At 42.9% G+C, this 15,908-nt stretch overlaps 2 pseudogenes across 2 annotated transcripts in view; both read right to left on the reverse strand.

Moving 5' to 3' along the window:
* Positions 1-7,333, reverse strand: part of LOC310823664 (cytochrome P450 3A27-like) — a 42,822-nt pseudogene extending 35,489 nt beyond the window's left edge. Inside the window, exon 1 of the transcript in view lies at positions 7,325-7,333. The product of the transcript in view is annotated as a cytochrome P450 3A27-like (transcript). The remainder of the gene's footprint in view (positions 1-7,324) is intronic.
* LOC310824105 (cytochrome P450 3A27-like) overlaps positions 1-15,908 on the reverse strand; it is a 180,820-nt pseudogene that overhangs the window by 120,677 nt on the left and 44,235 nt on the right. The gene's annotated exons all lie outside the window — the stretch shown is intronic.

Below are 15,908 nucleotides of genomic sequence, written 5' to 3' on the forward strand. Positions count from 1 at the left end.
TAGAGTCAGCAAAAGCTTCCAGTGTGGGTTGGCTGGCTATGTTTGTTGACACGCCTTGAAATATAGCCTACAATTGTGGTCAACAGGTCAAATATCAGTGGCCATATAATGGGCACATTTTATTAACTGGAATCGGCCTGGTACAGGTAGGAGCCTATAGGCAAAGAAGCAGAAGACCTCCGCAAAATTAAAATAGCCCTAATTCAATTCATGCATTTAGGTCTCTAATAATAATAAAAAATATATTTGATTTGGAATGTGTTTTTCATTTGTAGCCGACAATTTCAAAGCCTGTGCAGTTGAGTGCAATAGACACACAAACAAAAACACAAACAAAACACTAACAACAACAAGAGGACAGGACCTAAAGGAAGGCCTTTCTAAAGATGTGAGTTTTTAGGCATATAGAAATATCCAACGCTGAATTCGACTTAATGGGAATATCATCTCCTAGTGACAGATATCTCTCAGTGACATTTTTACGCGTCCCTTGTCCAAATGCTGTAAAGGTAGTCGGCCTATGCCGTCTCAAGTATTTACAAATACAAGTGTTATAAAACTATACTATATGTCAACTATACTACATCTCTGGCCTACATTAGCCTACCTCAGTCAGTAGGCTGTGTATAAGCGCCGAATCTTCCGGTTATAATCTCTTTATATCTCACTCTGGTAATACTGATTGCACAGGTTCAGGTTGCGTCTTAGCTCGTTATGCCACTGAACTAAAAGTTCAAGAACTTTGTGTATTATTGCAGAACATTCTCAATTCTGTGTACATATCAACGTCATAATGATACCAATAGCAACGCATTTTGGGTGGAATCCTAACTCCAAATCCGCGCGCGTAAATCTTGCATTCATGTCAATGGGAAATTGATTCGATTTACACGCGGATCTCGAGTTAGGATTCCACTGCAATACACATTTAAGTTTAAGTTCATTTGAATTTATAGTGCATTTTACCCACAATATACGGCTTACACAAAAGTAGCCTACAAGACAAATACAACATTTGAAAAAACATATTGCATAGAATCAAATTTGGGGATATACAGGTTTTTTTTCTTTATAAAGTACATTACAAACATAAAGTCTCATAAAGTACATTACAAATACGAAACAATTATTAGTCATATTTTTTATTAGTAATAATAATAAGTATTTTATATTTAATACAAAATAGATTAAATGGTGAAATTGGTGTGTATAAATATATAAAACTTGACTCATAATCCGTATAGTGCTGTTTTTGGAGTAATTACTAATTACTAGTAATTACTAGTGTGTGCGGACTGAGCTCCCTGTCCCGTCTTTCTGCTGTGGGGCAGCGGAGCACTCTTGCCTCATCGTTGCGAGGGGAACAACGTGAGCGTGATTGGCGTAAGCAGGGAAAACCTCACGCAAATTATATTGGGTATGAATTCTGCCTAGCAACAGGTGGCGAAAAACTATTAAACGCTAATGTCGTTAACGTGGTCTGACATGACAGGAAATAATCACAAAGCAATTCAGTTCATCTACTGTACGTCTATCGCTAATGCTAGCTAGCTAAAGTTTTTACAATGAATCGTGTAGATTATTTGTTGACCATGCGGTTTAGTACATTGCCTTTGGAAGAGAAGTTGGAGATGAAACGTTTAGGGCCAACAGGAATGGTTTGACAAAAAGAGATGGCTAACCGCTACCACCTCGAAACATGCGCTGTTCTGTTTCCCATGTATGATTTTTGGTGGAGACTATTTGGGCATCGGCTGGATTCAAAGACATTATACATCTGTCAGAACAGAACAGACACCAGCGACTGAACGGCCTTGACATGCTTTCCATTGAAAATGCATTGATTCAGGGACAGATGGATTTCAACAGTAAAGTCATCGAGAGGTTTGCTGAAGCAACGAACCGCCGCGCTACTTTCCTATTCAAGTGAGCAGGTCTGTTTGGACATGTATGACAAATGGACAATGCGCCGTTCACTGTAGACTATATTGCTTTTGTTTTGTAGTCATTTTAAACGTTATACTGGCTGTGATATAAAGTGGAGGACTAAATGTTACGTATAGGCCTAATATCTAGACAGTTGATGGGCACACTTGTTACTTGTCGCTTTCAGAACCCTGGACTGGGCTCGGGCTGTATATTCATATAGTTCCGTTAATTAGCCTAGCCTACTTTCCGTGATTTAATGTGACTTTTGTAGTGTGTTATAGCCTCTGCACTGATGCTATTTATTTCACATTTAAAATAATACAATTGATAAAACCTGATTAAACTTTCCTACAAGTTAACGATGTGCCGAATGCTTGTATTTTGATTAAACATGCAAGTTATTGAAGACACGTGTCTGTCTCATCTTTTTACTTTGTTGCAGTATAGGCGTTCTGTGTCGCGCTGAAGCGTATGAAGTGTATTCAGTTATGGGGTTTACTGTACATACTTTTTCTCTGCACTGTTCCTGCTGCAGAGGATGCGTAAACGATTTTACCATGTTGTTTTTTGGTTGTGGTCTGTGTTTATACATTTAGGCTATTAGTTGTATCCTACTTTTCAGTTTTACAAGTCAAATCTTATGACAGATGAGATGGCACTTCAACCGATAAAATGCAGGTACATTTTGACTACTGCTGCACTACGATACCCATAGATAGACCCAATACATTGGTAACTGCACTACTTATACAGCTCATATACTGCTTATACTGTTCATACTGCATTCTATATTTATTCTGCTTATAATGTTACTGTTAATACATATATTGCTTATACTGCACTACTTATACTGCTCATATACTGCTTATACTGCTCATATACTGCTTATACTGCACTACTTATACTGCTCATATATTGCTTATACTGCTCTACCTGTATATATTGTTCACATTGCACTTTTCTGCTTTTTTGCACTTCTGGTTAGACGCTAACTGCATTTCGTTGTCTCTGTACTTGTACTCTGCACAATGACAATAAAGTTGAATCTAATCTAACACCTATTTATTGTCATGTTTTGATGGCATGTTGTTCATTCTCATGTTATGATTTAGTTTGTGATTATACACACGTTTTTAGCGTGATGATAGAGACCCACTACCAGACGAGTACAAAACATACACAAGTCACATGCAAATCCCTGCACTGCAGACGACAGACAACAACTGTCTCTGTACAACGAGTCCTGGACCTCCACTAATAGACAGATACAAAGAGAGCAGCATACAGTAGCAGCAGAGCCCAGAGGCGAGGCGAGGCAAGGCAAGTTTATTTATATAGCACATTTCATACACAGAGGCAATTCAAAGTGCTTTACGTAAAATAGATAAAAAGGAAAGAGCATGAAAGAAAAATTAGAATAAAAACGCATAAAAGACATAAGACTGGTGAGAGTTGACACACAGTTAAAGTATGATGAGGGGCGGCAGGTAGCCTGGAGGTTAAAGAGGCCGGCCAGCAATCGGAAGGTTGCTGGTTCGATCCCCGCTCCAGGAGGGATCTGGATGTGAGTTGGTGACTGGAGGGTTGCTGGCAGCATATCCAGGTCCCTACCACTGCCGTTGTGCCCTTGAGCAAGGCACTTAACCCCGAATTGCTCCAGGGGCGCTGACTTGGCTGACCCTGTGCCCAGAGCCCAGCGCTCTGTTCTCCCTGGGGGGGTGTGCACGTGTGTTGTCTCGGAGGGGGGGTGTGCAGTGCGTGTGTGTTGTCTCGGGGGGGGTGTGTGCAAAAAGACCCATTCCAACAATTGATGTGAATTGATTGCATGGCAAATAAACAGACTTTGACTTTGACTTTATGAAGGAACGAGTAAAACAGATGTCAGCGTTACACTATGAATGTTACCTAATACAGTGTCACTGTTACGTTCGGGTAGCATTGCACTATAAATTCAAATAAACTCAAACTCCTGGACAACCTCTCTTGGGTCGACATACATTAAAATGGCCCTATGAAATCTCGAGGGAGTTTTGCAGAAATACAAATAGCTTTTTTTTAAATCTCACACTTCCATCATTTAGTAGGTAGCCTATACTGAGGATGATTGGCGCCTAGTACTGAAAAATGCAATCTGGGAAATTAAATGGGGAGTACATACTCATGCAGTACGCAAGTACAGAATTGTAGTATGGGGGTTCAAACCCGGGTCTCCCATGTGGAAGACACAAACGCTACTATTAAGCCAAGAGGACATCCTCAAGGTCTGAGGGCGACACTTCAGTTTACATGTCTCAGGCAGGGCTACCTCATCACGCGGTGTGATTCCAAAATCACCTCTGCTACATATAGAAACTGTTAGGAATTATTTTTATGAAAACAGTTGCATTATAATGCTCAATAGCAGACAAGTAAATAAAGCTATTCAGTTCTTTTTTAGTTGATTAAAATAATTGTATTTGATATGTCATGTGCAAATCAATTGAATTAATATGTTTTTAATCATCTGATTCAGGAAATATTTATCTTTGATAATCATTAACTTTTGATTGAAAAGTTGTTACTAATTGTATTTGATATTTCATGTGCAAATCAATTGAATTAATATGTTTTTAATCATCTGATTCAGGAAATATTTATCTTTGATAATCATTAACTTTTGATTAAGAAGTTGTTGATAATTGTATTTGATATTCCATATCCAAATCAATTGAATTAATATGTTTTTAATAATCGGATACAGGGAACATTTGTTTGATAATCATTAACTCTTGATTGAGAAGTGTTGGAAAACATTATTATAAGAAACAGTTTATTATTGCTATAAAAATATATTACTGCAGTGTGTTAAATTTACTAATGTGATGGAGATGAATCAAGCATTAGTTCCATGGTACTTGGATTAATACATGAAGAGGTAAGGGTCAGGTCATCAAGATAGATGCTCCAACACACACATAACATAAGAATGATGTAATGGAAAAATACTAGGGTAGGAAAGGACAAATCAGAGTAGGTGTATGTTTTATTCAACAGGTCAACTCGTCCCTCAAAGGGAACGGACCGGCGATATCTCCACCTGGAACGGATCGAGTGTCAGGGGCTGGGACCAGCCTAAAACACCAACGAGAGGAGAGCCAAGTCTAAACCGCGGCTCCTCCCCAACCAAATAGCCAATCATAATCATTCTGTATACTGTAAAATGTTTTGTTTGACATATTGAATGTATCCATTTTTGGAAGGTTGGTTACAGATTAACAGCTTGCTGACTGTGATTTTCTTCGCCAAAAGTGGTCCTTGTACAAGTCTAGAATTTTGACATATAAATAAATAGCTAAAATTAAGAAGTAGTTTGTCTTCTCTTCAAATAAAGAACACGTTTTCCCACAAATTTGGTGACGTCCCGACGTGATTTGAAGAGAAGAAATTGGACCGAATTGAACCGACGGCGAAGTCCGGGAGACGGAAGCCAGACGGAGTTGTTTTCTTGTAACCCCTCAACACTCACAGAGGCGCCAAAAACAAAAAGGTCAGCAGAAACCTGTTGTTATAAACCGAATTCTGCATAGTTAACTTTGAATACTGTAGACTGTGAGTGTGGAGGAGGTAAGAGTAAACCAACTACCAAATTTAGAAATCTATGTATACGTAATGAAACCGGTAATGAAAATGTAACAATCAAAGCAATATATGTCAAAAATTCTCTTTTATTTGGGTAAATTGTTTTCTTTTATTTGGGTTAAAATCCCTCAGGTGAAAGGCCTGTAAATAGTTTTCTTTCATTTGGGTTAAAATCCCTCAGGTGGAAGGCCTGTAAATTGTTTTCTTTTATTTGGGTTAAAATCCCTCAGGTGGAAGGCCTGTAAATTGTTTTCTTTTATTTGGGTTAAAATCCCTCAGGTGGAAGGCCTGTAAATTGTTTTCTTTTATTTGGGTTAAAATCCCTCAGGTGGAAGGCCTGTAAATTGTTTTCTTTTATTTGGGTTAAAATCCCTCGGGTGAAAGGCCTGTAAATTGTTTTCTTTTATTTGGGTTAAAATCCCTCGGGTGAGAGGCCCGTAAATTGTTTTCTTTTATTTGGGTTAAAATCCCTCGGGTGAGAGGCCCGTAAATTCTTTTGTTTGGGTTAAAATCCCTCAGGTTAAAGTCCTGTAAATTTAGTTGTGTGTTAGAATCTTGTTATGAGTGGAGAGCGTATAGCCAGGTTGTGTGAATAGGTAAAGCATTGAAGCTGAGGGAGGTGAGAGAGTTTGGAGAGTAATTGTGTTTGAAAGTAAAAGAAAGTGACATATTGGTGTAAACTGTTATAGAAATTGTGCGAGAGTTGTTGTTGTTGTCTCTAGTAGTTGTTGACTCTACTGTTGTTGTGGTTCAGTAAGTGGGAGGCTGGCCCCACCCTGAAAAGTTTTCTTTGTCCCGTTACTTCCTTAAAATAGAGCAACTAGTGGTTGAATCCATTTAATGTTCAAGCTTAGAAGCTACTGTTTTGGCTCCATCTCGTTTTCATATTTAGCATCTATTGGCTAAGCTACTGTTTTGGCTCCATCTCGTTTTCATATTTAGCATCTATTGGCTAAGCTACTGTTTTGGCTCCATCTTGTTTTCATATTTAGCATCTATTGGCTAAGCTACTGTTTTGGCTCCATCTCGTTTTCATATTTAGCATCTATTGGCTAAGCTACTGTTTTGGCTCCATCTTGTTTTCATATTTAGCATCTATTGGCTAAGCTACTGTTTTGGCTCCATCTTGTTTTCATATTTAGCATCTATTGGCTAAGCTACTGATTGGCTCCATCTAGTGTTCAAATGTAGTAACTATTGTTTGGCTCCATCTACTGTTCAAATTTAGTAACTATTGTTTGGCTCCATCTAGTGTTCAAATTTAGTAACTATTGTTTGGCTCCATCTAGTGTTCAAATTTAGTAACTATTGTTTGGCTCCATCTAGTGTTCAAATTTAGTAACTACTGTTTGGCTCCATCTAGTGTTCAAATTTAGTAACTATTGATTGACTTCATCTCGTTTTCAAATTTAGCAACTATTGGCTAGCTTCATTGACTAGCTCCATTTAATGTTTATGTTTAGCAATTATTGATTAGCTCCAACTAGTGTTCAAGTTCAGTAATTAAGGATTTAGCTCCAATTAATGTTCATGTTCAGCAGTTACTGATTAGCCCCCTCTAGTGTTTAAGTTTGATAATTACTGAATAGCTCCATTTAGTGTTAGAATTCAGCAATTAACCGTCGTACCACACGTCCCACACGTGCACACACACCCTTTGCTTTTCATATACACACCTTAACCACTGGTGACAAACATAAACAGAGATGGCTTCACCTGAACCTAAACGACTGCTAAACATAGGAGAGTTTAAAGCTCAAGTCCTAGATAAACTGACCAAATTCATACTCAGCAAAGACAAAAAAGAAGCAGCCAAGAGATTTGAGAAGTTGTGGACAAGATGGGAAAACCAAGGTCACCTCCCCAAGGAAACCGATCCCATGCCATCATATGCAGCCGTAAATGTGATTCTAAGGGGGGCCATGGGGAAACACAAAGAAGCTGAAGAAGAATGGGAAAGAGACGGAAGGAAGACATGGGGCCCCCGAAAAACAAACGTGGAAAGGTTACATGACAACTTGTTGGTTGCTAGAACTCTCTATTCAGTCTTTACACAAGTCAACCCTTGGAAACCAGCTCCAAAGGAGAAGGAGGAGAGAAAACAACCCGAGGAGAGGAAAGCCAGGGAGGAAGACACTACCACGGTCTCCTCATCTACCACAGCCCCACCCAAGCGACCAGGGATCTACCCTGCCCTGCCTATTGAGCCTCCTCCCTACCAGACCGAGGAGACATGTGCTTCTCCAGCTCAGGCATATCCATCAGCCAAGAACCCTTTCACCACAGAGACAAAGACAGAACTTCCTACAGCACCAGTCATACAGGCACCAATGGCAACAGTGATGGATGGAACCTTGGAGCTCCACATCCCAGAGATGGACGGACTACACAGACTCAGTGACACAACACACCAGATCCTACATCTCGTCACCCAAAACATGGAACAACAAGGAAGGAACATCGAACAGCTCTCCAGGTCTGTCTTGGAAGCGACCGGCAGGGGCAGATCAACCACAGAGAGGCCAAGAACATCTACCCCCAACAATGCCAGTATCTCAAGGGCCTCTACCCCTGCTTCCAGAAACCCAGATGCTTCAAGAATTTCTACACCCAGCTCAAGCATGACAACAGCCGACCTACGAAAGTCCACTACAAGACCACCCCCACTTCTTGATTGCAATTACCCCCCTCCTAGACCAGAGATATCGATGTCCTCCAGTAGCAGAGACTCACAAGATGAGTCAGACGAGGAGGATGAAGGACTTGAAGGAAGATCATATCCAAGCTTTAAGTTGGAAGAAGGACAAGATCCAGATGGATGGATTCAGCAACAAGACACCCCCATACAAGCAGATATTGTTGGTACTATCACCGGTACGCTGATGCCCACAAGACACAGACAGCCATACAACTTCCGCTCCCAGGGTGGACCCGAGACACAGCCACTGCTTGGTAATTACCCACTGAGAATTACACAGGGAGGACAGATGACCTACGTCCCTTTTGGACATAGAGACATGGACGCACTAATAGCCAAGTTGCCACCTATGACATCTGGGGCTGATCCTTGGATCTCCATGGTAGAGAGTCTTACTGCTGGTGAGGCCCTCTGTGTGGGAGACATCAGAGCCCTCCTAGCAAGAACTGAGGGCATGAGAACATCTGAACGAATTATGAAACAAGCATTGATTCGGTCTCGTGTGCCTCACGAGACACCATTCAACCAAGTAAGGAACGATCTCTGGGAGGCCTTACGTATGCTGTATCCCACAAACAGGGACCCCACCGCCTTACAAGACATACAACTGGAAGACGGGGAGAACATATGTGAATACCTAAAGAGAGCAGCGACTTGCTGGGAAGACCAGATTGGTTCAAGACATGACGGCAACAACACCTCCAAGGTTCTCTGGAGAGTTCAGTGTATCAAGGGACTACCCCAATCCATACAAGACCAACTTTCAGACGTTGTGGGGTTAGGAAACATGTCTGACCAAGACTGGAGAGGGAACATTGTCCATTGGCATAAGCGCTACCTGACCAAGAAGGAAAAAGAAGAGGAGGAATTCAAAGCAATGACTAAAAGACTCCTGAAACACCAGTTAGCTGAGAAAGACAATGAAGCTAATAAAAATAAGCCCAAGATCAAACAGATGATAGCAGCTCAGGTAGATTTCAAGACAGAAATCCAGAAAGCTGTGGAATCGGTTCTAGCCAGCCAGCAGCTTGCCACCCCACCCTTGCCTACCGCTCCTCTACCTGATCACCAAACGCTCTCAGCAACAACTCCCCCAGTCAACCCTGACCTGCCTCCCACTACAAACTACCGAGGTTATCGCGGACGTGGAAGCAATAGGGCCAGACCATGCCATGGCTGCGGAGAAGTGGGCCATTGGCTACGTTATTGTCCCTATCAAGAGCCCACTCCGGATTACCAATCAACAGGAGAATACCAGAATAGAAGAGGAGCATGGAGAGGAAGGGGAAGAGGCTACACTCAGTATGAAAACCAGATTCCCCAGAATGCATGGGACCAAGACCAAGCCTTCTCTGGAGGAAGGGGAAGAGGCTACACACAGTACCATAACCAGATGCCCCAGAATGCATGGGACCAAGACCAAGCCTTCTCTGGAGGAAGGGGAAGAGGCTACACTCCGTACCAAAACCAGATGCCCCAGAATGCATGGGAATATGACCAATCCCACTCTGGAGGACCCTTCTGAAGAGGCCCTATGTCCACAGCAGGTTCAGTAACATCACCCATAGAAGAGCCAATGGTAACCTGCTGTATAAATGGTGAGACTTATCGACTAATGGCAGACACAGGAGCAGCAATATCCAGCATAAACACTCCACTACCACTGTCTGAAAAACGACTCACCATTGTTGGATATACGGGAAAGCCTCAAACCCAACATTACACAAAACCCTTGGCTATCAAAATTGGGACACAGACACTAGTACATGAGTTTCTCTACGCCCCACAGTGCCCCATCAATCTACTGGGCAGAGACCTTCTCACCAAACTGGGCATCACCATCTATTGCAATACAGCAGGCCTCCGTCTCTGTTCTGCCCCCAGCACACCTATTATCTCGCCATGCAGGATCCTGTATATGGCCCCTGCCAACACCCCTGATGAGACTCTCACCAAGGTATTCTGGACAAGACTCATTTCAGAAAAAGAAGCAACTCCTTCTATTCAGTTTGCTTACATGGAATGGAAACCCTGGATCCAGACGCAGTTTCCTATCAGGGAACCGACAGACCCACTACACTGCACCTACAATTACATTATCAACCCTGATGAAGTGTATGAAGAGGCATGGGAAGAGGAACAAGAGGGCAAGAGAGAACAGATCACAGCCAAAGACATCTACATCGGGAAAGAGGGTGTGGCTGCCCACTGCCTACTCACACCTTCACAGGACTCATGGTATGCTTTACAAAAAGATGCGGAGCCACACATCACCCTCGCTGTTGGAATTGGCCATGAAGCTCGGTCATTGGGACCCATGATAAAGACTGCCCTGACCCTTAACTGGGAACCTACAGACTCACCCATTCTACTTCATGCTCCCAACGCAAACATGTGGAAAATAAAGAAGCATACCACAGAAGACGGTGTCTTAGAAATGCAAGAACTCCCCAGATTCCATGGCAGAGAAAAAACTGATCATCCAGACGCAGCCGCTATGTTAGCCCACATTCCCCTTGAACTGTGGACAACGGGCCCCTATGATGTTGGTCTGGTACATGATGAGCCGCTCGTTATCCAAATCCAGCCTGATCAAGCGCCTGTGTGGAGACCCCAGTACAGACTGAAACCAGACCAGGAAGCTGGGATTGAAGAGACAGTGACTGGCCTTCTAGAAGCAGGAGTCCTGATACCCTGCTACTCCCAGTGGAACACACCTATCTTACCAGTGCCCAAAGCACAGGGCAAGGGTTGGAGAATGGTACAGGACTTCAGAGCTGTCAATGATGCTACTGTTGCTGCAGAGAAGCCTGTTCCAGACCCTTACCTGGCTCTACAAAACCTAAGCCCCACACACCAATACTTTACTGTCATTGACTTGGCGAATGCTTTCTTCTGCCTACCACTCCATCAAAACTCTCAGCCCATTTTTGCTTTCACCTACAAGGGACAACAGTACACATACACCCGCATCCCGCAAGGCTACAGAGACAGCCCTGGTCTATTCAATGCATCTCTGAAAAACACACTGACACAACTCACGTTACCACCAGGTGTTGTACTCATACAGTACGTTGATGACCTCCTTTTGGCTGCACCTGAAGTCTCTTCTTGCCTCCAGGCCACCTATGACCTCCTCATGGTCCTCTCTGAGACAGGCTATAAGATCAAACAAGAGAAAGTCCAAATCTGCAGAAGACATGTTACCTTCCTGGGCAGGCTCATCTCACCTGAAGGGTGTACTCTCACCTCAACACAGCGCAGTTCCATTCTCAGCCATGGCAAACCGAACACTGTGCAACACATGCTAGCCTTTTTGGGGCTTGCTGGCTACAGCAGAACACATGTGCCAGGATACGTCAACTTAACTCAACCGCTACGTGACATTGTGTCTGAGGCTGGAAACAGAAACCTCACTGCACCTCTCACGTGGACAAAAGACGCTGAAGATGCCTTTACGGCTACCAAACAGGCTCTTGCTCAGGCTACCGCCCTGGCTTCCCCTGACTACACGTTGCCTTTCTACCTGGATGTTTCTGAAAAAGGAGGGATAGTAAATGGTGTCCTTTTTCAGAAAAAGGAGGGAGAAAGAAGAGTACTAATGTACCACAGTTCAAAACTTGACAACATTGAAACAGGTCAAGCCGGATGCTCACGATACCTGGCGGCCCTGACTAAGGCAGTGGACAAAACAAGCCACATTGTGATGTGCCATCCACTAAAAGTCAACACAATTCATGGAGTGGTGGCATTTATGTCCTCAAGAGCATTTATCTTTTCACAAACAAGGAAAGTGAAAATCTCAAACACACTCACCCAGCCACACATTACCTTTGTTACAGAAGGAGTCAACATGGCGTCAGGAATGACAACTGAAACTCACATGCCTCATGACTGTGCCGAAAAAGCTGCCAAAGACATCAAACTCAGACCAGATCTATACTCAGAACCTCTGAAAAATCCAGACCTAACAATCTACACAGATGGCTGCTGCTACAAAGGAGAACATGGAAATGTTGCCTCATATGCAGTAGTGGAACAAAAAGGAGAAGGGTACACTATCAGCCACAAAACACTTGACTCAGGAAAAATACCTCAGCCAGCATCTGTCCAATTGGCAGAAATCATCGCTCTCACCAAGGCACTCCAACTCAGCGAAGGAAAAAAAGTGAACATCTATACTGACTCTGCCTACGGACATGGGGCAGTTCATGTGGATGGACCACAATGGGTGAGAAGAAATTTCCTGACTACAGCAAACACTCCAGTAAGACACAGACAGAAATTGTAAGAACTAGTTGAAGCTGTGTTACTACCCAAAGAAATTGCAGTAATGAAATGCAAAGGACACCAGAAAAACACCACCGAAGTGGCCCAAGGAAATGATGCCGCTGACACAGCAGCCAAAGCAGCAGGAGGATACACGGGCCAGATGATGATGATGACAAACACAGAAGACCCTCTTCCAAAACTAACTGAAAAGGACATCCGATACATGCAAAAGGAAGCAGACGCTTTTGGAGGGTATGGACTCTGGAGATGCCATGATGGAAGAATAGTAGCTCCAGCTAAGCTTTGTCAACTCCTACTGAAGCAAGCTCATGGCCCCACCCATGTGAGCAGAAAAATCACCCAACAGAATATCGAACTTCTCTGGTGGCATCCCTACATGACTAGCATAGTGGAAAACTATGTGACAGAATGTGACACATGCAACAGCCACAACCCAAAAATGGTCTACAAGTGCCCCATGGGAAAATTCCCAGTTCCTGATGCACCATTCAAAGACATCACTATTGACTATACGGACATGGGCGCAGAAAACTGCGTCAGAGGCTACAGGTACCTACTGGTAATGGTGGATAGGTTCACAAGGTGGGTGGAAGCTATCCCATGCAAAAAGGAAACCGCCAGCTCAGTCACAAAGTGGCTGAAGAATGAACTGATTCCCAGATATGGAGTTCCCAGAGTGATCAGATCAGACAATGGCTCACACTTTAAAAACAAACACCTAGAAGAGGTAGAGAGAGCCCTAGGCATAACACACAAGTTTGGGGCAGTTTATCATCCTGCTTCACAAGGATTGGTAGAAAGAGCTAATCAAACCCTTAAGATAAAGATTGCCAAGGTGTGCCACGGCACTAACATAAAGTGGTTAGATGCACTCCCACTGGCTCTAATGTCTATGAGAAACTCGCCCAGTAGCAAAACACACCTATCACCACATGAGTTGTTGACTGGCCGCCAAATGCCTGGCCCTCCAAGAGATGGGGACCACATCCCGTCCTTAGACATATGGCAAATTCACTGTGATGAATACATGACTGCACTAACTAACCTGACTCGAGTTTTGTCTAAACAGGTGCGGGAAGTGGAGGCTGAGCCAGAGCCCAAGCCTGAGACAACCACCCCAGAGACTCCTGTGGTAAAGGTAGGGGATTGGGTACAAGTGAAGGTCCACAAAAGAAAGTGGCCGGATCCCAGGTGGACTGGACCCTATGAGGTTGTAGAGTGTACAACTCATGCTGTCCAAATAAAAGGTAAAACAGGAGCAATTTGGCATCACCTGACACATTGTGTGCCTGCCTTACCACCTTCCCGCACATTAAGAGAAGTTAGAACTGATTTGGCTCAACTGGAGACAGCAGCAGGAAAATGCCTGCCTCAGAGCTCAGTAGACATGGATCAGGGACAGCATTGAGCTGTCTAGTTGTACTGTACATTCTAATTGCCATTCCCTTGCTGTGTCAGCAAACTGAACAGCTAAAAGAAACATCTAACACTACTAATCTTAGACCCAAAAGATCAATGAGAAGCAGTATCACTCCACTTAACCTACAGTTTGTAGAAGGTCAAGATGGAGTGGCACGTTTTGACCTGTGCTCAGTAATCATGTGTGGATCAGATGAACAAAGTTATAAATGGTCTGAGAAATATGTGTGTGAATACTATGGGAACACCGGATACGCTAATGATAGGTGGTGTTCCTCTTGGTCCTATGTAATAGCCAACTCAGGCATTGGAAATTGGGGCTATAAACCAATCAAATCATCCGAAGGGAAAGACCCCCTCGGAAATAGACTGACCATCTTTAAAGAATCCTCTCCAGATGATTGTAAGAACGGTGCATGCAACCCATTGATAATCACTTTAAAAAGACCCCTAACCACAGATACTGATATTTATGTGTTGGGAGCATATGAATCTGGTACTGACCCCTTGGGTCAGTTCATGATCACAGTAACAAAAAAGTTTCAGTCCCCAATGACTAATAACTCGCAGAATGCACAGAATATCCCTAGCCCAGAACTCCCTGGCAAGGTAGACCCTAGGATCGAATATCTCACAAATTTGACAGTAAAAGAAACTCTAGCCATAGAAACTGGTTATAGCGACTCAAACACTTGGTTGACTTGGGTCCGGTTTACTGCCAGAAGCATGAATATGACCGATTGCATTGTTTGCTCAAAGGCAAGACCAACTCTATATACCACCCCTGCTCCACTATTGTATGATACAGATAAAGATGGCTTTAATTGCATGATGCGCTTGCATATGGAACCTGATCCTGCTAATTGCTCTACTCTGAGTCTTCTTTTCCCAGCCACAGCCAACCACACCACACCACCAACCTTTCAGCCAAGAAAAGGAAACTACACCTGCCTAACCAGAAAAAGTAGTACAAAGGTGGGTGAAATGAATCCTGCATGGTGCACTCACACAATTGATGTCACAACATGGGCCAATGCCTCCAGACTACTCATAGCCAGAGCAGACCTTCATTGGTACTGTGGAGGCAGAAGGCTGTTGAATTACTTACCCAAACATTGGTCAGGCACATGTACAATTGTTAGGCTAGCTTTACCTCTAACCATGATTGGACATAAAGCAAACTTGACTAGGTAATTTGCGATTTCTGAGCTCACCAGTGCTTTCTTTCCTTTTAATGAAGTTAAATGAAGTTCCAAACTGTTGATTTTGGTAGGTTTAAGGTTTTGGCTATGTTTATTTTTTTTCTGATATTTCAGCATCATAATGGCTTCCCTGACTTTCAATAACATCTCTTTGGTCCTCATGTTGACAAGACACCAATAGCAGACTGCACAAATTATGTGACGGAACACACCTGACGAACACACTTGTCAAGCCAATTGTCCTATCACTTTTGTGTAGCCTGAAATAGGGGGATTATGCATAAAAGTGTTGGAATTTCTGAATGATAAACCAATATGTACATTATATAAAAAATAAAAATCTCTATGTTTTTATTTCAAATCCAAACAGAAGAAAAAATGCTTCACTGTCCCATTACTTACGCACGGTACTGTATAACCTTCTGTGGAAAGGGTTTTACATGGAACCCAAAAGGTTTCTTCAAAGGGACAGTGGAAGAAGAACCCTTTTTGGTTCTAGGTAGCACTTTTTCAAAGAGTGCAAGATCTGTGATGGGTCTGTCTGTCTCTATCTACGGTATATTTGCTTGAATGCCACAGCCTATTTAAGTATTGTTGCTGACCATGTGCATCCCTTCATGGCCACAATTTACCCACCTTCTAATGGCTACTTCCAGCATGATAATGCACCATGTCACAAAGCAAAAGTCGTCTTAAACTGGTTTCATGAACATGACAATGAGTTCAGTGTTCTTCAGTGGCCTTCCTTG

The sequence above is a fragment of the Argentina silus genome (genome assembly GCF_951799395.1).
Source record: "Argentina silus genome assembly, chromosome: Y".
In the NCBI taxonomy this organism is placed as follows: domain Eukaryota; kingdom Metazoa; phylum Chordata; class Actinopteri; order Argentiniformes; family Argentinidae; genus Argentina; species Argentina silus.